Source organism: Mus musculus, chromosome 12, assembly GCF_000001635.26.
Source record: "Mus musculus strain C57BL/6J chromosome 12, GRCm38.p6 C57BL/6J".
NCBI lineage: Eukaryota > Metazoa > Chordata > Mammalia > Rodentia > Muridae > Mus > Mus musculus.
The window spans coordinates 12,686,592-12,713,398 of NC_000078.6; the positions used below are offsets into that span (position 1 = coordinate 12,686,592).

General features: G+C 44.6%; 1 long non-coding RNA gene and 1 other non-coding gene across 11 annotated transcripts, besides 1 other annotated feature; one reads left to right on the forward strand and one right to left on the reverse strand.

The window, feature by feature from the left end:
• Nucleotides 1-1,769: 1,769 nt before the first annotated feature.
• Nucleotides 1,770-18,270, reverse strand: Gm34696. 10 transcript variants are annotated; one of them, XR_872487.1, is made up of 7 exons: nt 17,870-18,270; nt 17,631-17,753; nt 14,239-17,018; nt 5,142-9,700; nt 3,911-3,961; nt 3,344-3,767; nt 1,770-2,773 (listed from the first exon to the last, which is right to left on the reverse strand). It is a non-coding gene; the product is annotated as a predicted gene, 34696 (long non-coding RNA). The 10 variants fall into 10 exon arrangements; XR_872481.1 differs by having other exon boundaries at nt 3,344-9,700; nt 14,239-14,273; nt 16,766-17,018; XR_872484.1 differs by having other exon boundaries at nt 3,344-7,967; nt 9,478-9,700.
• Gm25538 lies at nt 13,448-13,554 on the forward strand. The gene has a single exon (XR_003950390.1). It is a non-coding gene; the product is annotated as a U6 spliceosomal RNA (small nuclear RNA).
• Nucleotides 20,821-25,527: an enhancer, noted in NCBI's record as "VISTA enhancer mm1310". NCBI's record gives its function as "enhancer in: midbrain (mesencephalon)[5/6] | forebrain[5/6]" and the evidence as "EXISTENCE:transgenic organism evidence [ECO:0001131][PMID:17130149]".

Here is a 26,807-nt window from a genome sequence, read left to right on the forward strand (position 1 = left end):
CTCTAATTATAACTCCTTTTCGGTCGTCACTGGGCATGCTTGTTTATCTGTGGGCTTACTGTCTTGCTGTCTACTCTAGAGCATGACTTTCTCACAGTCTTGTCTTATGCAGAAAGGAAAAGTCAGCTCCTGATAGGTGTTTCATGAACAATCTCAAAAAAGCTCCTATGAAAAGAGGGACCAAGTCTGGAGCACTTCTCCTAGTGCATAATGGCCCTTAAGGCTCCGATGCAGAAGTCTGCCAGACAGGCAATAAACCATGGGTGGCTAATACACTGGTGTGAAGGTGGCAAAGCTTGGTCAATGCCCACTTTTACAAGGTTTATCTACCTCTTCAAGGCCATCTCACACCAACAGGTGTCTTTGAGCACTGTCTAGAGAAGTGACTCGGCTTCCCTTTAATACAGTTCCTCATGGTGTGGTGACCCTCAACAATAAAATTATCTTCATTGCCACTTCATAACTGTCATTTTGCTACTGTTATGAGTCATAGTGTAAATGTCTGATGTGCAGGATATCTGATATTCAGCCCCTGTGACAGTCATTTGACCACCAAGGGGTTGTAACCCACAGGTTGAGAACCACTGTCGTAGAACTTTTAAGTGTGTGAGTCTCAGTAGATTAAATGAATCTCTAGGAGCAATACTTGAATTTTGGTAGCCCAACCTTACTTCCAGTCTTCTTTCTGTTTCCTGTTCCACCAAGAGGTGAACCCAAGAAGAGTCTGAGCTAAAATTCCTGCCACCTTAGAGTGCCTGTCTCCATGCTTTCGTCTCTAGGATAAACACAGTATTCAGGCTCCAACTGTGAGCTCAAATAAAAACGTCCGCACTTAAGTAGCTTCTTACCAAGTTTTGATCATAGCAACAAGATAAATAACTGACCTTATATGACAGATAAGCCCATGAAAAGACAAGCCACTACACATTAGTTACTGGCAATGTGTTGCAACACCAATGAGGCCAGGCACATAGCCAGTACAGGGGCTAAGATGCAAAGTCCTGACCATACTAAGAGCTGACAAGGATAGAGAGCAAACAGCTATCCCATACACTGCCAGGAGGGGTGCAAAATGGCACCAATACTCCAGAAATCAGTTTGATAATTTTTTTAATTACAAAATTTAATACATGTCTGCCATATAAGTCAACTATCCCATACCTAGGTATTCATCCTTCAGAAATGTAATTATTTGCCCTGGAAAATTAAAAACTGATGATCCAGCATCTTTCTATGAAAGCTTTAATAAGTCTGTTGGTAAGACAGGACCAGCAATTGAAATGCCTTTAACATTTCAACATGGAATATTACTCAGCTATGATGAGAAGTGAACCATTAGTTCACAGAGCAACAGGTACAGAGGCTGCACACATTGTGTCAAGTGAAAGAAATCAGCCTCAAAGAGTTTGCTAAATGACCCCATCTGTATAACATTCTCCAAAAGACAAAATCACAGCAGTGGGCAAATGATAGCCAGATAGCTCAAACATTCGGGGGAGATTGTGTGTACTGGGGTGGGAGTGTTACACAGGGAGTTATTTAGAGTAGAAAATCTGCCCTGGATGAAGTTATTTAAAATGGAAGATCTGCCCTGAATCTGATCATGGTGTTGTACAAATCTATGTGTGTTCACATTCTCAGAGTTGTGCATCCTTGAAAAGATTAATATCACCATATACTCATTTGTGAGGCTGTGGAGACAGCTCAGCGGTTAAGAGCACTTGCTGATTTTATAGAAAACACAGGTTCAGTTCCTAGGACTCAAATGGTGGCTTACAATTGTCTGTAACTCTAATTCCAGGGAACCACATGCCTTCTGGCCTCTATGGGGACACATGTACCACACATGTAGGCACTCATATATATTTTTTAAAAACTTTATATATTCATTTGTAGGTGTTATCTAGAGTAGAAAAAAGATAAAAATGTATTCTTGTCCTGTAGATAAAAGTAGACATAGTCATTGAGGGGTAAGTACAGAGACAGCATCACAATTGACAAAAACTGTTTGACTTCTATCTTCATCGTCACTATGATGTGGCCATCATCTTCCTAGTCCAAGATGACTCTAGCACTGGCTCTCACAGCCAGCATCAAGGCAAAGGGGAAAGATGGTGACTATTTTTTAGAATATTTCCTATTATGGTGTGTTGGTTAATACATGGCCACATAGCTACACAGAAGACTAACAGTTGTAATCTACGATCTAAATGTAGTTCTCATTATAAACAAAATGGGATAGTGGTTGTTTAAAAGCAATTTGTCCTTTCCATCATAGCTCTGATTTCTTTCTCCAAGTTGATCTAGTCTCCACGAATCAACAGCCTATGTCAACATCTCCCTTTGCAGAGCTAACAGCCATCTCAAGTCAAACATGTCCCTAAGCCATAACACCTCCTCCTCCACCACCACCAACCCGCTGTTCCTCCAAATTCTCCCACTGATGCCACAGCATCCCTGTTCCGCCAACTATTCAAGCCAAAGGACTTTTCAGGACCTTGGGGAAGGGGCTGCTACAATCCGAAGCTCTTCTAATGGCTAGTTAACGTCCCATTGTAATCTGGCATGGACCCAACACTTCTGCTTTCAACAACCCTACGCAGCTTTCAGGTGCTCTGCCTGGATAAGACACTGTGAGCACTCCAGGACTGCAGAGGAGAAAGATGACGAGAATAACGAGAATCTGCAAGGTCGCAGCCACACAGACAGCACCAAAGACCTCTAAAGACCATGTCAAGGGTTAGCCTTCCACAGGAGCAAGGACACACGTACCCTAAGGCCAAAAGAAAAAATAATTAGCAGACTGGAAGCATGGCTCAGTGGTTAAAAACATTTACTCCTCTTGCAGAGGAATGGGGTTTTGTTCCCAGTATCCACAGGATAATCACAACAATCTGTAATTTCAGTTCCAGGGGACCTGACACCTCTTCCAAGCTCTAGAGGCTCAGACACACATAAAGAAAATAGTATTTTTGTAAAGGAACAGTTTTGACCTTTCCAAATTCAATCCCTATATCACATTCAAAATGACTAAAAGAATTTTTTTTAATTATTTTTTATTTTTTGAAACAGGATTTCTCTGTGCAGCCCTGGCTGTCCAGAAACTTACTTTGTAGACCAGTGCGTCTTGAACTCAGAAAACTGCCTCCCTCTTCCTCCCAAGTGCTGGGATTAAAGACCTGTGCCACCAATATACTACTAGAAGGGAAATTTATCACTTACTCAAGCAAGCAAAGTCAGCTCCATATATGGGGAATGGTGTACCTATCCTAGCAGGTATGAGGAGCCTCACAGATCCTCAGAAGGTGGGGAAGGATGCTCAACAAAGCCAGGTCTCACTCACTATGGGTGTGACGAGACGCAGAGAATGGAGAACCCCTTTCCCCAGCTCATGAATCCACAAAAGAAGTAGTCCAGAGGCTTTGTGGTGACTTTATTTTGTAGGACAGTAACCTCAGTGGCCATGTAACTCAGAGAAGCTTCGAGGTGATGAAATCCAACTCGACTATGACAGCCAGCTGGCTTCTTGTCACCTGGAGGAAGGTATGGAGCAAACAGAAAGCAAATCTGTGATCAAGGAAGACGGAAGCAAAAACTCTTTTCTGGTGAATTAGAACAAGAGTAAATGGGCAGAGCAGACCTGTACACGTGAGGGCAGCCAAGGCTGACTGTGTGTGGAGGAGAAGAGCTGCTGGATTTTCTCTGTTACCAACTCTCTGCCTCTTATAGGATGCATTTGGTCCAGCGCAGAATAGGGATGGATGTTACTTAAAAACAAAAAACAAAAAAACTCTGCCTACTCCTGAGTCCTGCTGAAAGCCATTCCCCACCTTTTGGTGGACCACTTAGCCTAAAGGCATTTGAGCCTTGGGCATTTCAAAAGAGTACAGTCAAATTTTCTGAGCCTTACCCAGCTGTCTGGGGATGAGAGACGGCGCCTTCAGTGGGATTGGTGCTCATACTGCAAAGATACTTTGTATGTGTATGCCACTGAAGCCCTGGAGGGTCCAGATTCCCTCATATCAATGTGACCATGACCATGCTGAGCCCCAATGAGAGATAAGATATCTGAAAGAAATCCCTGTGCCCCTCTCTTCACTTGTTAGATCTTTTGAACTGCTGTAGATGAGAGCAGAAAAGAGTTGTGAAGTGGGCCAAAGAAAGAATTCAAAAACCTACTGTTCCACCAACCAAAGGAATGAACCCAGGGATAAATGTGCCAGAGCAGAGAAGGGTGAGTATCTTACACCTTCAGACCCCAAAGAATCTTCCCTGAAAAAATATGCCATCTTTACAGTACTTTATTACAGCAATCTCTTGCAGTGTTTTATTATTACAGATAATGTAACGTGAGGCATAGGGGTATCTTTTTCCACACAAAAGAAGGCATCCTGGCTGACCTTAATATTAATAAGGCCACCAGTGTGGAAAGATGTTTGGCCAAAATATAAGTAAATCCATTTTCCTTTACCAATTTTATTTCGTAGTATCCTGGAAATACAACAAAACTGAGACAGAGGCTTATGGATCTAAGTGCCTGGTAACATCAGGATAACTCAGCCTCTGAATGTCACCGTAAAGGACAGAGGATAGTACTCACTACACTTTATGAATGCCATGACATGCCTGGAGAAATTACATGGCCTCAGCTGCTTTGGTTCCATGTATTTGAGTCTTTCTGCTTCACTCACAATGCAAATGAGTGAAAGACCTCTACCACTGTGACGTCATTCAGTGGTTCTACGTTTCCCTTCTGTTGGGCACAAGCACTTGGGTGTGAATTTCTCTGTAAGGCCAAAGGAGATGACTTGACTAGAGGACTTGAGCAGTGTCTAGCCTGGGACAGAAATCTAGACTTTCTTTGAGTAAATGGTTGGTTGAGTGGTGGACATTTGGATTGGATGGATGGATGGATGGATGGATGGATGGATGGATGGAATGATGGCTTGTGAAAAGATGATATAATGGTGAATGAATAAGTGGAAGGATGGATGGATGGATGGATGGATGGATGGATGGATGGATGGATAGAAGGATGGAAGGATGGATGGATAGGAGCTACTCAAAAGCAAAAGAAATGACTTCCTGTCACATTCCCTACAGGACTGAGTGTCTGGATTCAAACAGAAATCAAGGCTTACTTTTGGTAGATAGCAAGGTGAGCTGCAGGTGGATAGGAGCGTAGGTAAGTGGTAGATGACTGATAGTGGTCTGCAGCCCCTCTTCTCTCCATGGCTAGTTTTCTGACCTCCCAGTCCATAAGAGGGGTGAATCCACCAACTTACTTGGCTCCAGTAAAAAGAAACTTCTGAGTTAATGTCTTTGGCATCCTCATAATTGGAATGGACCTGGAGAGATCCCAGGAAGAAGCAACTCTACTATGGAATGCAATTACCTGGGACAAAAAGAAATTTCTGCAGTATTAGAAATGACCCCAATAGAAAAAGCCACCTTGATTTTTCCTTTGTTTTATGAAGAAAGTAAACAAAGGGTTCTGAGATCTGCTATTTCATTTTCTCTTCAAAAACTCTGTTTTTCATTGCGCTTGTCCACAGCACTCTGCTGGGATCCTGAGTGTCTATGGCTTGTTTTCCTGTGTAGATCTCGGAGAAGAAGGCAGCTTCGGCTGTTCTACCACCCCATGGCTTTGCAAGGGAGGCCACTGACTTGACAAAAGAGACAAGGAAGGGGTCAAATCTGAATTCCTTAATGTAGCACTCAGACCCTCCTAGCCTGTCCCCGTCTGCTCCCATGCCTCCCTGTCACACTCCCCCATGGCTCTGTTCATCTCTGTCAGAAATCACTCACAGGGCAGAAGTGCTCAAGTTCTTTCTGATCATATTACCCCATCCTCTGTGATACTTGCTGTTCAGTGTTTCAGGATCACCCCTGACCCAGCTCTCCATCCATGACTCTCATCCCAACCTTTCAATGCAATACTCCTGTAAACACAATGTGTGTTGTTATGGATTACAACAAACTTGATGGCTTAAAACAAAAGAAATGTATCCTCTTACAGTTAAAGGAAGCCCAAGTCCCAAAAGTGTAATGATTGTCACTCTCTGGAGATAGATACTAAGGGAGAATGTATTCCATGTGGTTCTCCTGGTTTGGGGTGGTGGGCTGAGATCCTTGGCTTGTAACAGCCTCACTCCAGACTCTGACTCTGCCTTTGTATAAAAATATCAAAATGACTTCATTAGAACTAATTATATCTGCAAAAAAAATGCTATTTCTAGATGAAGCCATATTCTGGTTCTGGGTAGACATGAACTCGAGTAACAGAGTCCGGTCTAGTATACTGCTTGTATGCCTGATTAGGTCTATACTACTATAGATTTGATCCTGTGATCTGGCAGTAAATTCTATTATAATCCTTCCTTCAAGATACTGACGCTCCAAGAGTCTGTGGGATGCTCTTTCATAATGCTCACCATACATGTTTGTATTCATCTATATATTCATTTGTCACAATCATGGGAAGAGACCAAGTCCTATTTTACATGTTTGTTTATTTCTTCTGTTCCTTTGCAGGGCCTGGCACTCAACAGGCTTGCTGAGGAAATTACTAACTTATGGTTCAGGAGAGTGATTTACAAGGCCCCGTGCTCACTATATAAAACCTGCCCTCCACTTTCAGACAATCGCATCCTCCAGTAAAGTCCTGCTACCAAGGGAGTCCCCACTTATGTCCCTGAGCTGAACCTGAAGGCTGACATGCATGATCCATTTGGAGATCTGAGAGTCTAGACCCTGTGTTGGCTATGACGATTACCCTTGAATCACATACCTGGCCACTTCCTCCCTGTTTTTCAGGCTTCATCTAAAAATGGGTTGAGAAGAAGCACGGGGACTGCCGGGCATCCTGGGTTGTCTCTAGTCAGTGAGGCGCGTACTGCCTCCCATACCTGACCTTTTATGGGTGCCGGGGGTTTGAATTCAGTCCTTGCACAGTAAGCACTTCAAGTACCGAACCACCTCTCCGTCCCCTCGTATTTCAAAGGAAACAAGAATGAGCCCAATTAATCGAGTCACCTCCTCAGCCTCACAGCACACTTACCAGAGACTCTAAAGCAGTGGTTCTCAACCTGTGGGTCGCAATCATTAGAAAACACATATTTACAAACGGACTTAGGAACTGAGACACCACTCCGTGGCAAAAATGAAGTAGAAAAAAATAATACGTTTAGAGGATTCCTACGAGTATCGGAAATACGTGTTTTCTGTTAAGAGTCCTGACACCAGGTTGAGAATCGCTGCTACAGTCACGGGTCATGTGATGAGAAAGGTCGAGGAAGAAACTGAGGTTTGCCTGAGCCAGAATCTGCTCCCTACAACACTGAGACAGGGCTGCCTGTGGCTCGATGTATGTGTAGCCCCGCAGGCATCCTCTGAAGGAATGCGAGTCTCCTTCTCACCGCAGGATTTGGGCTTTATTTTAAACAGGAATGTGTTGTTCTTCAGACAACGTAAAGAATATGTGCAGCTTCTGGGGAGCGACAACAGCTGAGAACCCCACACTGGTTCTGGATGAAATTCAATGCACGCCGACCTAATCGCCATGACCGGGAATTTGGAAGGAGTCTGAAGCGCCTTCGTGTTATTGGACAAACACTGCCTCTTCCCAAGCAGGCTGGGGCGTTGCGGTGAAAGGCCTTTGATAAGAAGAGGCAGGCCCCTGGGAGGCGAGGCGAGCCACCCACCACTTTCTTAGGCGCTATTGTCCCAGGCTGGGGATTGTGATGTGAGGCTCCTGGTGCACACAATACCGCACCTCCCGCAATGGGCCATTCATTGGGCCTCAAGGTTCCCTGATGGGAGGGAGCCCGTTGACCCCGGATAATAGATGAAAGTGTTTCTCACTTGCCTTCGCCTCCTGACCTTTTGCCACCATTTTTCATGCACTGTCTCCTCTCCAGCCAGACAGGAGAATTCTTCCTCTGATGCGCAGGCCGGGTGACCCTCTCCTGCATGCATGCAGAAGCGGGTTGCTTATGGAGGACAGCCAGAGGAGACCTTGCCTTATGTGCCCAAGGCAAGCTGGAGTCATTTCCTCCCCTGCCCCACTCCTTACATTCACATGTGTATGCATAAATGTTTGTGAGCATAGACACCCTCTTCTTGCACCGGTATAGGACCTGCATACCAAAAATCCAAACCAGTAAGTGTTCATTTGCTCATTTTCCTTCTCTGGAGTCTACTCTCTCTCTCACTCCAGGTGGAAAATAGTTTCAAGTTCACTACAGCAGGTCTCCCCTTACTCGCAGTCTTCTCAGAAGGAGCAGGTCACAAACCACATGTGTGGAGGTGACAGCAGATCTCGCCATACAAAGTTTGCACTGGGACACCAGGACAAGAAGAACCTCCGATGCTCCAGTACCCTACAATTAACTAGGCTGTAACTAGCACATAGGTCGAAGCCCCTGCATCCAGCCCCTAGGCTTCATCCCAAAATGCCTCTTTGAAAGGATAAATTCTCCATTGACAGTAAGAAAGCAATCAGGCCCTGACAAGGGTGTTGTCCTATAGTTAAAGGTCACCAAATTGTGGCTGGCGATATAGCTCTGTTAGAGAGGGCTTGCCTGCCACGCACAAAGCACTGGGTTCAGGCTGGAAAGATAGCCCAGTGGGTAGGAGCACTTGTTTGCCTTGAAAACAAAAGGACAAATACTTTTGTTTAAATCCCCAGCACACAGGTAAAAGCTGAGCATTGCCACACGTGCTATAACCCCAGTGCTGGACAGCAGAGATAAGTGAATCCCAGGAATTCTCTAACCAGCCAAAACTTCAGGTTTCAGACACACACACAGAGACACACAGACACACAGGCACACAGACACACACACACACTTCTATCCCCGGCAGTGCATAAAATCCAATGTGATTGTGCATGCCTATAACTGTAGCACTTAAGAAGGAGGCAAAAGGATCAGAAGTTCAACACCATCCTCATCTACATAGTGAGTTTGAGGCCAAGGTGGGATTCATATGACCTCACTTTAAAAACAAACCAAAAATGTCACCTACAATGTGTCCCTACAAACTCCAGGCAATGGCCCTAAGGTGGAGCCAACTATCATGAACTCAGATGAACACAGAGCATATGGATGGTCTAGGGAGATAGACAGACAGAGATAGAAAGAGATGGATGGCTAGGTGTGTGTGTGTGTGTGTGTGTGTGTGTGTGTGTGTGTGTGTGTGTGTGTGTAAAATCTCCATGGGTCCTTCAGCCTGCTTTCAAGTCTTTGTGTACAAATGTAGCCCTCCATGCTGCTGTCTGTTGCTCCACTGCCTTGTTCACTGTGTGGTCCATAGGTATGGAGATGGTGACAGGCAAGACCAGAGCCCTAGCACCATGCTTTCTGAGCACAGTGCTCAGAGGAACTGACAGGAAGGTGCCACGGTGACTATGATGTGCAGGTCTGTGCACTAAGGCCTCACTTCCCACAGTCACAGTTTCTGTGGACCAGCACTTACTTGTCACCTGCTAAGAGGGTTGAGAGGGCCAGTGCTGGAACAACCCGGTCCCCAGGTAGGACTCCAAAACAAAGCAAACAACTCTTCAGCATCAGACTTCCTCAGGCTTCCTGGGTCTTTTGTGATCTAGAGCATCCCAGAGGAACAGAACCAATAGGAAGTGGCAGACGAAGGGAATGAAAGAGGAAGAAAATTTAGTCTTCCCACTGCTGTGGTAAAGTACCTGGCAAAAGCAACAGAACAGAAGGGTTTATTTTGGTTCACGGGGTGAGGGTAGAGCCCATCTCAGCAGGGAAGATGTGTGGTCACAGAGTAGTTCTAGCTGTGGTGGCAGGGACATGAGGAGGTGGGTCGCACTGTGTCTGCAGTCCAGACTCAGAGATGAGTCCTGGCTCCCAGCTCACTTTCTCCTTTTCATTTGGTTGAGGAACTCATCCCATGGGGTGGTGCCCCTCACGTACAGGTTTAAACCCCTGCAGAAGTAGCCTCCTAGACATTCCCTGCCCTAAATGCTGTCTGCTTACAGAATTGCCTCCTCCTCGGGTGGCCAATCATTTCCACATCAGAGCCTACCAAAGACTTGATCTGACCCATCTACACAAATGAGGTACAACCTGTGATACACAGAAGTCCACAGATTCCAAGGTTAATTTTATCTGGAATCACAGGAACACTCAAAAGAACACAACCCTAGGATCCTTGAGTCTGTCATTTCCTACCAACTTAAGTAACCATAGGGTTCCCTTGTTAGAATAGAAGTCAAGGGCAAAAAGTAGCAACTACAATGGGGACAAGAGTCCCTTGGTGTATGAGAGATCCAGAAAGGTAGCCAGTAAGGGACAATGTGTCAGTAAGACATACCCAGAGGAAGAGAGCTGCCATTGTTCCTGATAAGGAAGGAGGGAGTGATATTACGCAATCATGTCAGACCTGGAAAGACTTGGGCTGACACATGTCCAGCATGTTGCAGTCCCATGGAGTCTTGTCTATCTCTGGCTCAGAGAGGAAAACTGACTGTGAACAGAGTCAGAGATAGGGCATGGATTGCTGGCTGCCCTGTAGACCATCATTCCCTGCAATACCTTGTTGGTGAAACTCGGCTCCATTCAGGGTTCAGGGTATAGGACCTAACAACTGACCACGATGGATCCTAGGGCATCTATTCTCCTTTGCGGATGTAGGCTGGGCAAAGGTTGTCTGGCCAATGTGTCACAACGGGTTTACCTGGGAGACTAGCGAGAAGGATTTCTTCCTTAATTTAAAAATAAGAAGAAGAGATCTCTGTGATGAATGTACCTAGCCCTTCCCCACCTGGGACATGTGCGTGACCCAGCCTCACTATGTCCAGAACTCAGCAGATACCTTGCTTTGGTTTGTAGTAGAATATGAACAGGTAGGAAACAGAAATTAATTTCTTTCGGTCTCACAGGCAGAGACTTCCTGTTGTACTCTTAAAATGCCATAAAATGATGTTCAGGGTAGTTGACAGGAGCAAGAAAATAAGAAGACCACGAGAGCAAATCCTAAACTGCCCTAATGCCTCAGTCAAAAAAAGGCTCCTGGCTTACTCAGAGGCAGAGCTGCCTATAAGAAACAAAATCATGAGTATGGGGTGGCTTGTCACATGTGTCACCTCAACAATGGCTAACTGATGTTCCCCCTTTTGCTGCTTGCATTAATGTCTAAGTATGTTGGCTGGAGCGATGATAAATAGCTTTTATTCACAGTGGAGAGCTAAGAAAATTGGAAAGAAATACCCTTATCCCAACTCCTTGCTGCCAGAGCAAGGATAGACTCTCTCAGAAGTCAAGACTCATTCTATACAGTGTCATCCTCAATTGTGCCTCTTGAGTTTGACAAATCAGAGTGATCCCCTTTGCCTCTTTTACAAAATAGTTCCCCTACGTGTAGCTTCTTTTTGGGTTGTTGTGATAAAACACAACAAAAACTATTTAACTCAAAGTTTCAACTTATGGTCCCTCACAGCAGGGATGTCAAAGTGATAATAATTGAGGCATCTGGTCCTATCTAAAGTGAAGAGGACAGGATGAATCCATACGCGCTTACACTCAGTCCACATTCTCTTCTTTTGTATAGTCTAATACCTAAGCCTAGGGAATGACGCCACCCAGTTTTACACTTGATCTCCCCACATCAACTAATGTAACCAACACAAACTCTCACAGACATGCCCATAATCTGAACTGACCCAGACAATCCTTCAATGAGACTCCCTATCCCAGATTATTCTAAATTGTGTCAAGTTGACAACTACAACTATCCATCACAACCTGTGTTTGGTCATAGTTGCTCTTGCCTGCCTATCTCCAGCCTCTTTGATGTGACCTGCTCAGAGTTCATAGAGATTAAAATGCCTCTTCCTTTTTCTGGCACTTTATTGATTGGATATGACTTAAACAACCTTTAAGTCATTTAGTTATAGCCTTTATCCTCTATCTGTCATCATCTCAGGTATAAGCAAGTTTGCTGTAAGTAGGAGGGAGGAGAATGAGATGAGGAGGACTGGTTAATAGAGTCAGATCAAGAAGGGTATGTTAAGTCCAGCCAAGGGGGCTGGAGCTTTGGCCAACAGGCAATGGTCAAGAAGTAGGGCCACTTCAGTCAACCAAGAGTGCCTTCTATGTGCGGCTGGATAACAGTGTAAAGAAAATTGGCCAGGAAGCAATTAGTAAGGTGTGTGTGTGTGTGTGTGTGTGTGAGAGAGAGAGAGAGAGAGAGAGAGAGAGAGAGAGAGAGAGAGAGAGAGAGAGAATGTGTGCATGTGTATGAGTGTGTGTCTGTCTAGGGAACAAATCCAAGACCTCAGATATTACTCTATCACAATGGGATTTTTAGCACTATACAATACAAAGTTTTTCCAGGGCTCTCCCAGAATCTTGCCATATAAATAATCCATTATGCTCAACAAACAAACCTTAAGCAAGTTGGTTGTGATACTGTAGCAAAGAAGCCCTCTCAACAGATGAGGCAGCACTCTACAAATGGATGAAAACCAGGCTCTGCCAGAAGATGGGTGAGTTAAACATTTGTTGAACAAACTCCTCTCAATGTACTGGAGAGGAGACACAGGTGCTGAAGAGCATTCAGCTCACAGCTCAGAGTGTGAGAATGGAAGCATGCTCTTGTGTTCAGTATGCTAGGAGAGAATACTACAGACTGGGTGCCGCAAACAACAACAGACATTTCTTCCTCTCAGTTCTGAGGGCTGAGAAATCCAAATGGAAATGCAGATAGATGTAGTTCTGGGCAGAAGAACTCTTCCTTGAACCAGATTGTTTTCTACTGTGTCCTCACAATGAAGAGTTGGTAGGAGGAAGGAAAGAAAGTAGCAAAAGAGGAGAGGAAGAGAGGAAAGAGGAGGAGAAAGAAAGACAGAAATGGACACAGAGAGGAGAAAAAGAAATAAGAATGAAAAAGAGGGGGAGAGAAGGAAAATAAAGAAGAGAGAAAGCAGTCCAGAGTAACCTCGTGCCATTTTATCAAAAGGGCACGAATCCTAACCTGTGGGGCGTCCAGCCTCATGCCTAATCTGGCTTGACTTCCTTCTAATGTCTCTATCAGAAAATCTTATCCCATTGCAAATTTGAGCATCAGTAGATAAATTTGAGGAGGACTTACATTCAGATGATAGCTCAGGGTCCACCAAAAACACCTGGCTCCCACCGTAAGTCACAGGCAGCTAGCTGTTGGTAGCTCTGCCATCCCGTGGTTCCCAACTTAGCACAGTTCACTGCATTTCCCAACACAAAGTTCCTCTATCTGGGTTATGTTAAGGTTTGGAGCAATATTAGTCTCTATTTTGGAGGCCATCCTGGACACCAGGGACAGACTAGTGCCATTCCTGCTTCTACTCACTGGACTTCAATAACATCATCCCCAAACTCCTAAGTCAGACAACTAAACTCTTTCCCCAGAGGCAAAATTAACTCTCATCAAGAAAGACTGCATTGTGCTCGATTTGGCAGCACATATACTAAAGTTGGAATGATACAGAGAAGATTAGTATGGCCCCTGCGCAAGGATGACACTCAAATTTGTGAAGCGTTCCATATTTTTTGGAGTTACAGAGACAAAGTTTGGAGCTGTGAAGAAAGGATGGATCATCTGAGACTGCCATATCTGGGGATTCATCCCATAATCAGCTTCCAAACGCTGACACCATTGCATACACTAGCAAGATTTTGCTGAAAGGACCCAGATATAGCTGTCTCTTGTGAGACTATACCAGGGCCTAGCAAACACAGAAGTGGATGCTCACAGTCAGCTATTGGATGGGATGGATCACAGGGCCCCCAATGGAGGAACTAGAGAAAGTACCCAAGGAGCTAAAGGGATCTGCAACCCTGTAGGTGGAACAACATTATGAACTAACCAGTACCCCAGAGCTCTTGACTCTAGTTGCATATGTATCAAAAGATGGCCTAGTCGGCCATCACTGGAAAGAGAGGCCCATTGGACTTGCAAACTTTATATGCCCCAGTACAGGGGAACGCCAGGGCCAAAAAGTGGGAGTGGGTGGCTAGGGGAGTTGGGGGGAGGGTATGGGGGACTTTTGGGATAGCATTGGAAATGTAAATGAGGAAAATACCTAATAAAAATATTTTTTTTAAAAAAGAAAGACTGCATTAAGAAAAATCAAAGTGGCCTCTAGCTATGACAGGAATGCTATGTCCATAAAATCTCAACAACCATGGCTTCCACCAAACAGAACCTGAACAATTCTAACAGTAGCTGACATACCTGCATAGATGGAGAAAAGATCATGGGGACCCCACCTGTAGAAGAGATTGACAATTAACAACTGGTAGGTGAGGTAGAGTTAGTTTTCTCCAGGGATGAGCCCCTTGAGTGGTTATCCATCAATAAGTGGTCAGCCCTAGAAGCGTGTATATGCAGGCAACACTGAATGGGCTCAGCAAGTTGTAGTTCTACATTGATTCATTTATAGCATATGTACAACAATGGTTAAAGAAGAGGCCATGAATTTGGTGGCATTAATTGGGTGAGGAAAAGGAGCAAAATGATATAATATATTCAAATGAAATAAAAATCTATTTTAAAAAGACAAAAGTGGGGAATAAAATGTCAAAGAAAGATAAGGAGAACCATTGTCTCTGCCCCTGCGTCATGCAAAGGTGGCCTTTGTCCTCAGTTTTCCGTGACACTCTCTCCCAGATCGGAATGGTTACTTCCTCCTCTGACCTCATCTCTATCATAAAGATAAGTATTTATCCCATTAGGGTCTTATGATTCTATTAGAGGATTTAACCAATTATAGTCTCATCACTCTTTAGCTCTCTGTCTGCCACAACTAAACCATAGGCTCTTTAAAGACAGGATTGAAAAGCATTTCTCTTTACAATCCCCAGCACACAGAACAGAACCCAGCCTGGAGCGATGAGTAATGGGCTAACTCCACGCCCACAAGACACCCTGCAGCCAGGAAGTGGTGTGCCTCTTCTATGTCCCCCAAAATCCCTGCTCACCATTCACCAAATACACCACAGTTTTCCGGGCCTTTTCCTTGCTAACACCTTCCTTTCCTGGGGTTCCCCTTCGCACCTCACTCCAACCTACCTTCTGAAGTCCTAGCTTCCTCCTAGGCCCACCCTAAATGCATCTTCCTCTAGAAAGACTTTTCCAAACCTTCTAATTAAAACTAATCAGCCACCCACGCCTCCCCTATTACCCCAGCCACTGATCCTGAAGTGCTTTTTAATTCTGTTAAAACCATTTCCGGATACATCCTGTGTCCCTTACTAGACAGCCAACTCCCCAAAGGCAGGAACTGTCATTATTTATTTCCATATCTTCCCTGGAGCCTAGCAGAAACCTGGCACACAACAAACATCACTCAAATTTAATTCAAGTCTCAGCGAGGGGACAAGCTGGCCTTAGAGGGTAACACACATGGCTCACTGTGTGTCCCTCCTGTGCCTTCAAGGGAAAGACCACAGTATTCCTGGAAGACTCTGAATGATACTGCTGGAAAGCAAGCTGCCCTACAAAATTAACACTCTCCATGAAAAATTGGTTGGTGGTTTTGTTGTTTGTTTGTTTTCATGTAGAATTAGTATTCATTCTACATGAAGGATTGACCAGGTCAGCAGGAGTCCTCCCTCTGAAGTCATTTAGCTCAACCTGGGGTCCCCATGACACAAGTCCTTGGCTCTCTAAGAATGTAAGATTTTTTTCAGTCTCTCTTGTGACAGTGAGCTCATTCCAGCCTTCTGGAGCATAATAATATGGTGCACGCTGGCAATTGCATCCATACTTTATAATGCATAATTAGAAATTGTATTAATAATTGGTTCTATTTCAGTAGTTCTTCCAAAGGGGAAAAGCCTAAATGATGGGATTATGTAACAAATAATGGTACAAAATTTTATACGGGGTTCTAGAAATGATAAAGCACTCCATACCCAATAATCTTGTTGGCTCTTCCTTAAAAGTATAAGAGGATGGCTGCCAGCCTGCCCAGAGAGTCCGATGTCACCAGTCAGCTCCCTGGGACTACTAGCTCTGAGTGTGGGAAAAGTAGGAACGAGGTGGCCCATGGACACAGCACTGGGACGGAAGTTGTTGGCAGGTCCATGCCGTAGGATAAACGTGCAGGATGGAAGGAAGGGACAAAGTCCCTCACCCTGACCAGACTCCTGGGAATTCGTGACAAGCAATCAACTGCTAAGCTGTCTTCCTACCTGCTCTTCTCCCTTCAACCATATAAGCCCGGGAAAGTCCAGAGGCTGCAGGAAGGGAATGGCTTGACCCAAGAAATAAGGAACACATTTCAGTGGAACCCTGAAATGGTTCACCTCCCCAGAACATCTATCTAGCCAGGGAAGCAGTAGCCATTTGGGCAATGGCTCTGACCAGGTCCCAGTGGTACAGGAACCCTCTGTTGGAGCTCGAAGGACCAGTGTGGTCTAGGGATGTCAGAGTCTCTGCCAAGGGTGTTATAAAGGAGATGGACTTCTGTTGTTACAGTTTAAATGGATAAAGTTTGTGTCAAAGATTTTTATATTTGTAATAATAGAGCGTATTATTAATTATTATTAATCCAGTTGGGCATTCTGGGATCCTGGGGTTGCTAAAGAGCACAAAGTCTGACTTCCAAGTAAATCACAATTATGGCCTAAACTATATGGAAAATGGCAACCCTCCCTCTGCCTATTTTGAAGGCTAAATCCAATATTCTCTCTCTCTCTCTCTCTCTCTCTCTCTCATACACACACACACATGCACACACGCACATGTACATACTCACCCCACCATGACAACATTCCAGGTTGGTAAAGCATATCCTAGCCCCACAGACAGTGGCCCTGGTCTCATGATTTGACTGACTTGCACAACATGTACAGAAATGATTTGCCCACATTTGATAGAGCTATATCACGTAATTTCCTCGTTTGGTCTATTTTCTTTCATCTCCTTGGCTTCAAGATCAATGTAATGGATTGTTCTTTTAAGGCCAGAATGAGAAAGTTCTGGATCAGAGTCTCAGCTGACTTGGTAACCTGCAGGAAAAAAAAATGTAAATATTTGTCATATTTGTCTTCCTAACTCACTAAAACTCTGGTGATGTTCATTAGCATAACCCAGCAAAGGCTGACACCAAGCTGATACAGCTTGCAATGTATCAGGAAATGTACTTCGAGGAAATGGAGCTGCTATGAAAGTGAATGAGGGTCGGTTGCATTGGCACTGCTAAGCCTGGGAATAGTCTGCCTACTTCTGCCTTCTGCCATACCGTCCTTATAGAACCTATGCACTCTCTCATTGCCTTCTCCTGCTGTAGGCCAATCTAAGAATCATGACTGATAATTTGCTACATTTATTCCATGCATATGTATTAATCAGTATTAGATGCCTAATGTTTCAGGATTAAGGCTGCAATGGTGAAGAGACCCAATTACCTGCTCCCAGGAGCTAACAAGTCAAGAGGAACAGACATTTACAAGGCCCATTTAGAAGTTCATAGTCACCAACTGCCTTGTAAGGGCCAAGCCAAAAGTCATATTCTCTCTCCCCTTCATAAAGAAGCTCAGTGGGAAACATGTGAAAACTGATGGTGTGACCCCAGATTAACATGATGGATGCTTAGATTAGCTCAGTGGCAGCACACTTACCTGGTATGCCTGAGTACCAGGCGTGACCCCCAACACTGCAAAATCATCATCATCATCATCACCACCACCATCATCATCATCACCATCACCATCATCGTCATCATCATCATCATCATCTAAAAACTATAAAAGTTAAAAAACAAACAAACAAACAAACCTATAAAAGTAGCTAAGTAACCTGGTCATGGAAGTTTTCATCCTTCCCTCCTACAGCCAAAAGAACTATGAAAAGCTCCTACCGCATGCATAGCAGTTCAGAGTCTATTGATTGATAGGTCTTCAGCACCTATTTGGAGTCTGTCAGCAGTCTCCCAAAGTTCACAAAGGAGGACTTGTTATCTCTTCTCATCTCTTTTTTTCCGAGCCACGATTCCTCTCTGTAGCTCAAGCTGATCTGTAACTCATGATACTCTGGCTTGGCCCCCTCAGGAGGGGATTGCAGGTATATGTCCACGCTTGGTGGTGTCAGCCCCTTCTTACAAAGCAAGAACATGAGGCTTAGGTGGGGAAAAGGCAGGTTAGAGAGGAGCCAGGCTGGTGCTCTAAGGTCAGGCTTTTTGCATATACTATATTTCACAATGATTTTTTTTATTGTTGTTGTTTTAGTTTTTGAGACAGTCTCATCAGATAGTTCTGGCTGTCCTAGAACTTGCTCTGTAGACCAGGCTGGCCCCAAACTCATATAAATCAGTCTACTTCTGCCTCCCAAGTGTTGAGATTAAAGGCACATGCTACCACGCCCAGCTCAGAAACTGCTTTCAAAGCATGTAAAGAAAGTTGTTGCTTGACAGGTAGATAATAAATACTAGGAGAGAAGTTTATTATTTGCAACATATCATCAAACAGTTAAAAAGAATGTATACAAACACACACACACACACACACGGGTGGTGGCAAACACAGAAAGCTAAGATATCAATTGATGCCACTAGATAAAGAATACACTGGGTTCATTGTATGATTCTTACATAGTGTGAAAATTTTCAGACTGAAATGTGGAAGAAGTCCCCATTTGAATCACAAACCATGAGGCCACCCTTCCCAGGCTCCCTGCTCTTTCTGGGGCTTCTGTGCTTGCACATACACTCCTCTCATTGCCTGGCACACCCCCAATGTCTTATCTAACCATGGGTACTGCTACAGTCATATCTCTTCTGCAATCCCTGTGGACCCAAGGCATGCCCTCATAAGCATAGTGCAGGCTGTCAATACAGACTCTCACTGAGTTACTCACCCCAGATGCACACTCTGAGAGCAGAGACCAGGTTTTCTCAACATTCCAGCAAATGAAGCCAGCAAACAATGAACAATGTCTCTGACAATGACTTCCAAAACCTTTTCCCTAGGTAACAGTGGACATTGTGTTTCTTTAAACCAACATCAAGCTTGGAGGGAGAAACTGAGCTAGGTGAAAGAGTTACATTGTCATAGGTTCAAATCCCATTCTGGTTAATGGATTTCTTTAGCTGGTGTCTGCACTTGCCCTCTCTATACCTCAGCTTTCCCCTCAACATGAATGGAGATAATACATTCTTGCAGATTAGGAGCTTAGACAGGACACATATAATGTACTTGACTTGGGGAGTGGGGATGTAGTGTGGTTGATAGGGTGCTTGCCCAGCATGCATGGAGGGCTGGGTTCAGTTCCCGTTCCCAGCACACAGATATAGAAACAGAAGGAGGAGTTAAAGGTTGTCCTCAGCTACATGGGAAATTTGATGCAATCTACCACCCTATCTAGGAAAATGAAAGGGATAAATGATGCATTTAACCCGGTACCCAGCATACAATGTGATGGAGCATCCTCATCCAAGGATGATGGGCATTATCCTCTCACCAAGTCACTGGACTCTCCCAGGAAGACTCATGTCGCCAAAAGGAACTAAAGACAGGGTAAGAACCATGCAGCCAGGTGTGTACACGTGTGTTTATGTGAGTGCCAATGTAAGTGTAGATATAGAAATGGGATGTAGATTTAGTTGATACAGGTGATGATATGGACTATGGATGTAGATATAGGTAGATGTATGAGCCATGATATGAGTCACCATATTTCTCTGACATGGCCAGCTGGATTGGTCAAACCACCCAGCCATCTGACAGGGAGCCTGTCTCACTGGCCCCTGACAGGATTATAAATCATTTATTTCATTATGAATTTGAGGAGCCGCTGTGTGTTTGAAGTGGGATTTGAAGCAAAAAGAAATGGGCAGATTAATGGAGCTTGAAGAAAGCTAAGTATCCCTCTTCGTTCCTGCCAGAGCGCGCAGTCAGCTGGCAGCTGAACAGCATTTGAAAAGCACGTCTCTCAATTAAACGCATTTCCTCGCGTGTGCTTCCTGCTGGCTCTCGCCTACATTAATTGCATCTGAATCCACCCACCAGTGTTCAGTGCTGCAAAGGGGTCTATGCTTATACAAGTCTCTCTCAGTGCAGAGATAAAGGCTTCAATGTCACCTGAACACATACCACCCAACACACTTCTGTCGCTTCTACTTGGAGTATCGCCATGCCATCCTCTACTGGTGAAATTTCTGCTCTGACCAATCTGTGAAGCTGGCATGCCTTGTTATGAGAATGCTCTGTTGCTCTCTCTCCTATCGTGAAGTCTCCGAGCACAGAATGCATCACTCCTGAAGACTGCAAATAGCCGCTGGTCAATAAACTTCTGTTGACCAACTAAGTGGGTAAATAATGTTTTATACTTAAAGAAGAATCTCAGAAGGGGGGCAAGAAACAACAATAAATGTGTTTTTCAAAGCTTTCCAAGCTCAAGAAAGAGAGGAAGTCATACCTAAAAAATAAAGAAATAAATGTATTTCCCTTTTCTGTATGTTTTGTCTGTGTGCATGTTTATGTACTGTGTTCATGCAATGCCTGCAGAGGCCCAAAGAGGTCACTGTAAGTCCTAGAACTGGAGTTACAAGTCATCAAGTTGGGTACTAGGAACTGAATCCAGGTCCTCTGCAAGAGTAACTGATGCTTGTACTCAGGGGCCATCTCTCCAGCCTAAGAAACATGTGTTCCTGGTCTTGTTTCCAAACTGCTTCCTCTTGACTTCCAAAGCCCATCCTTCCACCACTGAGCCACCCTGACATGGGTATCTTCCATTCTTCACACTTAATGGAATCTCAACTAAATTAGACTTCCGTGTCCTTAGGAGACATTTAGGACTTTTAGCCTTCTACCCCCAGCAAGACCTCACCTCTCATTCCTTCCAGCCTCCAACATATCAGGACAAAGGAGTCCTAGAGAACCCATGGAGAACTCAGACATGTCCCCAGGATAAAGAGGACCAGAAAAGAGTTCCATAAGATATGGCAGTAGATGGGCTCTGAGCATCAGTGTACTGATGCTCATACTAATATGCACATTCAACGGCCAGCCCAACACCAGGAGATGCAGTGTAGCCTGAGAACCTGCATTCTCACATGATGGGAAGTGGCCTAACTCATACCTGTTTCATGGCATGGTTATTATGAGTCCCTAATCATTCTCCCTCACAGTATCCTGGCTTGGATGTAATTACCTGATCAGTCTAATTGCAGGGACAATTGTCTGATTTGGTAAAGACAATTTTCTGGATAGCCAGTTTGCTCCAGAGACCAGAAGCTCTCTTCCTCGAAAATGATGGGATTACAGGTGGGCTGTCATGCCCGCTCAGCATTTATCTGAGTACTAGAGATCCAACTTCACATTTGTGTTTCAAAAGCTTTGTACAGTAAGCCATCTATCCAGCCTCAAGACAGGATTTTGCATCAATAAGAGCTGTTAGTTTGTTCAAGAAGCAAGACCACATTCATCTGTAGGGCCCAGCACTGAGCAAGACGTAAGGCCTAAACATGGAGAATATTCACATGTAGCAGCTGAATAAATGGCTCTCAACTCTCATACCTTCCGAGCTAGACTGGGTCAGGACAGAGGAGGCCCAGCGAGCCCATGGAGAATTCAGATATTCTCCCAGGACAGGCTCCAAGGGAAGGGAAGGGAAGGGAAGGGAAGGGAAGGGAAGGGAAGGGAAGGGAAGGGAAGGGAAGGGAAGGGAAGGGAAGGGAAGGGAAGGGAAGGGAAGGAAACATGGGCCTGTGATCCCAGTACTTCCTGGTAGAGGATCCCAGCACTTCCTGGTAGAGGATCCCAGCACTTCCTGGTAGAGGATCCCAGCACTTCCTGGTAGAGGATCCCAGCACTTCCTGGTAGAGGATCCCAGCACTTCCTGGTAGAGGATCCCAGCACTTCCTGGTAGAGGATCGGAAGAGGAAAAGCAGCCTCAGCTCCATGGTGAGTTTTAAGTCAGTGTCAGCATGGAAGAAAGAGAGGAAGAAGGAGAGTCAGGGAGAGAAAGACAGATTTAAAAAAAGAAAAGAAAAGAAATCAGACTTACTGGTATATGCCTGTGAATTCAGAGCCCAGAAGGCTGAAACAGGACCACCATTGGCTTGAGGCCAGCCTGGGCAACATAGCAACTTCCAGGTCACCTTTGACTACATAATGAGACCTCATAGCAAAGCAATACAGAAACAAAAAAACCACACAGAGAACAAAGAACAAGATTAAAGAGCAAACTACAGAGCAGTAGACAGCTCGAGTCAGCCAGCGAGATGAACAAATTAACCTGTAGCCTGTGTAAAGTTATAAAGAAATGGTCTCCGACTCGTTCTTCAGTTTCTCAATCAGCAAAGTATGTGGAAGAATGCATGGGTCAAAACAGAGTCGAGGCAACTTTGGAAAATGAATACACACAGAAGGCTGGCTATTGTTTCCATGGTTATGGCGGTGCTGATCCAGGGCTTTGTCCTGCAAACGAGGGGAAATCTCTGGGAGAGGTGGCTGAAGACCTGCTTCTTCGCAGTAAAGGCTGTAGAAGGTTAATCAGATGGTGAGCCCAGTCACCAAGATTAAGAGAAAGAAAATCCCTCCAACCGCCTTTGAATTCCAGTTATGTGTACGTTTTCTTTGAACTGGCGATTCGACTCTCTCTCTCTCTTGGAGAGAGAACAAAGCGGGTGGTGTGGAACTCAAATCTCATTTACAACTTAATTTTGAAACTGAGGAGATTTGCAATGTTGGAAAGGCAGGGAGCAGGAAATCAACTTCAGAGTAATTGCTCCGTCGTCTTTTAAACATAAGGCGGTGCACTGCTATTTTTGCTGATGTATTCAAATGAGAGGATGCCACAGCTGCGGGGTGTCTAAGGGATCAGGGATGGCACCGCCTGCAGACTGGGAGGAAATCGTGGGCCAAAGTGAGTCTGTCTCCCAACTCCAGCAAGCTAGAGGCCAGAGAAGAGTGAGATTTCCCCAGCTCCTGTCACACGCTGCAGAATGCCAGGGAGCACAGAGTAGAATAATGACTCAGAGCATGTTCTTGCTTCACAACTCCACATTGTGTTTACAGAGGCACAAAGGCACCCTTCAGGACAATGTCAGGGGCGGGGTGGGGTGGGGGCAATTTCCCAGGAACATCTACATTGCCCAAAAAGGGCCCACTACAAAAACTCCTGAGTCTAGGAAGCCACATATGAAGTATATGCCCATTGAACAGACAAATAAGTTGAGGCCAAAAGGCATCACCTATATTCTAGAATTCCATGAGGCCCCATTTTTATGGCTGAGGGCTCTCACTGAAGATGTCTAATGCAGCAGCCTAGAAAAGACCGTTCTGATTCTCGAAATGTCCCCTAAACTTGACTTCTCTAGTTGTGCTCCACATCCAAGGGGGGGGGGGGCTAACCTCCAGCCCAGCTCTAATGCCAACCAAAGAGCTCTAGTTTTCCATTTTGTCAGGTCAACCTAAAAGTTAATTGTAGAAGTTTGAATAAACGACTACTAAAACATTGAGTATTCTGGCACTGTTGTTACAGCAGGCCCCGCCCTGCAGGTATCTGAAGCTAGCTTTCCATGGATGTTTCTGCAAGTGCTAACGGGTCACTGGAGTAACAGTAATAGTTGTTGGAATAGCTGTTTCCAGCTGTTGTTGTGTCCACTGGTGCAGCACTGGTCTCCAGGAGACCCAGATGCAGGCCAACCAGGCCCATGGGGCTTCCTGACAGTTTGTCTACATTGGGCCCATTGGAATAAGTTGTCCCCTCTGCTGCTGTCTCTCTATTAGCAGTCTCAGCCAGGGCCATTCCGATTAACCCTTCAGAGCCACTCCACTCTGGGCATGCCTGTGCTCTCTTCTTTTCGCTGATTTAATTAACATAATATAATGGAAATAAAATAATTGAAGGGGCTGCCACTTCAGAAAAGATCATCATGGGGCTGCTTGGGAGGCATTGTTGCAGGGTTTCCAGGCAACACTGAAGAGGCCCCGAGAGGGGCTAGTGGTGGTCCCCGAAGCAGCCAGACGGCTGGGCCTCACCATAGTCCCTACACAACCGGTCCAGGTCTGGCTATGTAGACCTAGAAGCACATGGACTTTTCTTATGGCTGTCTTCAAGTCTTGAAATGTGAATCCCTCACTTTAAAGTACTCTAAACGTGAGTGCAGAGCAACCAGACACACAGATCTCCTCCAATCAGACACCTCACATAGAAAACTAACAACAGTTACTTGCAAGTGTGAAATCATACTTTGTGCTCTAGAAAAGATATTTCTACCCAAGAGAGTAGGATTTGAATGTACTTTCTGAACTTGATTTTCAATGAATAGCATGCATGTGTACGTGCGTGATTTCTTAGGCTGCTGTCCACCTTGGTTTGGTGTTTGTCATTTTCAGATTATTTTTCACTTTGTCCTGAAACCTGGCCATCCAGGGAACTTCTGGGATCTAGCTAACCCTGCCTCCCATGCACTGGTATTACAAGTGTATGCCATCTTGCCCAGGCTTTTTATGTGGGCTCTGTGGATCGAACTCAGGTGTTCATATTTACACTGTAGGCACTTTACCAACTATTTCTCCAGCACCCAAAGGAGAGTCTCTGAACTGGAGAGAGCCTGGATTCTCTGAGGCTCACTCTGTCTCGTTGCCAAGTGACTTGGCTGGTCATTTCAGTTCCACTGTATCCCTCATTGTCCTGATGCTCAAGAGCAGTGAAGGGAACTCAAGGCTAAGACTCCATGGAGGTTCTTGCAGACCAGTGATGCCCAGTTCTGGTCCTCTGATGGAAAACTCTGCTCCAGGTCATGGGAATTCCATACCCAGTCACATCCTTCCTGTGTTTCAGTGGAATGTGGAGTGAGGCTCCTCTGGCAGATAGAGAGTTCTTTGCTTCTGTGCCGCAGGAGAGCCCAAGGCTGCTGGTGAAGGGGAAAGAGTGGGAAAGTGAGAGATTGACGTTCAGTTGACAAGCCGACACCACAAAGTACCACAAATCCTTCATTGCAAATACCTTTAAAGCCACTCCAGCCCTGAAGAAAAGCATGCTTTCGTGGCTTATCCAGCTAGGAGTGCATTTGCAGGCTACAGAGAGGGGATGATGTGGAGGCACCCTGGAAAAGAAAATGCTATGGTTTTGTCAAATGTTGTCAAGTCATAAACAGAAGCAAAACAAAAAACAAAAACAAAAACAAAAAACAAAAAATTCCTGCTGCTCACGAACAAAGATTTTGATTGTGCCATAATCATTTTTGATGGTAACTTTTCTTAGAGCCGGAAATGCAGAGAGAACGGGAATACACCAAAGGTTTCAACTGCTCGGCACCTCGTTAATGCTCCTGCCATCTTGGTTCCTAGTAATTAATCCAGTGTAATAGAGAAGTCCATTATGCTATATTAATGCCACTTGTTATAGAAATGGCTAAATTAATTAATGCAGATGGACAACAGATTCATTATGATAAACGTTTGATAAGTTCCTCAGCTGTTCTCCAGGATTAATTTGGCTTGAGCTCTCCAAACCATGGCTTAGCTCCCCCCAGCAAAAGAGATGCTGATTACGGGTTGGAAAGGAGTGTGAAGATCAGATTTGAATTAAAAAAAAAAAGTGTAGCAAAATTAAATTAAAAATCCTCTCCCCTCCAGTCGATCTGGATAGGGCAATGGATTTTACCTCTGACCTTGAGAGATTCACAATTTATGTCTCCAAGCGCTAGGGTCTACTTGAGATATCCATTCCTTCTTCTTTTTTTGGGGGGGCGGGGGGTAAGGGGATGAGATTCTTTGTCTCCACAAATGTCCTAGATGTCCTGAATGTCCTAGAACTTGATCTGTAGACCAGGCTAGCTTCAAACTGCCAAGTGTTGGGATTAAAGGTATAAACCACCATCCCTGGATTTTCTTTCTTTCTCTCTAAATTTATTTATTCTTATTTCATGTGTGCTGGTGCTTTGCCTGTATGTGTATTTGTATGAGTGTGTCACATATCCTGAAACTGAAGTTACAGATAGTTGTGAGCTGCCATGTAGGTGCTGGGACTTGAACCTGGGCCATTAAGCCTGACTCTAAGCAACTGGAACTGAGTTTATCACACATTCATTCAGTGTAGTACATGATGCCTTGATTCTGAGCTTCTGGTCACCATAGTGCCCCAGTGCCTCCCCAGGTCCAATCAGAAACCTTCAGTTCTTCCTGCCCCACCCCTACACCCATCATTAAGATTACTAAGTCTGATAGAGATTACCATCTATGTATCCAAGTTACAGTATGCATGAGATTACAAAACAAACATAGAGCTGAAAAAAATCAAAGACTGTAAAGAGATGATTCACACACAACGACTTTTTTAAATAAGAAAAGTCATCCTATGAAACTGGACAAAGGAGAGTGATTGGCAAAAGATGTACAAAAGTAAAAGAATATGTGAGGGTATTCTGTAAATTAGGTAAAATCCAATTAATGTAGCCAAACACATTTTTCCTCTCCAAATGCTTGCTCTTTTACTGTCCTTAAATGACCATTCTTGTTGTCTATGAGAGGACTCATCCCTGAGTCAGATATGCTGGCTCAGAGGGCAGAGACACGTTGGGAAACCAATATAACGAAAGACATCAAAAGCCTTAAAAATGTACTTGCTTGGCTCATTCGGTCAGTTGGCCTTGCAAGCATGAGGATTTGAGTTCAGTTCCCCTAAATTCAAGATCCATGTCTGTGTGTGTATGTGTGTGTGTGTGTCTGTGTGTGTGTGTGTGTCTGTGTGTGTCTGTGTGTGTATGTATGTATGTGGTCTCTCTGGTGTGTGTGTGTATATGTGTGTGTGTGTGTGTATGTGTGTCTGTGTCTGTGTGTATGTGTGTG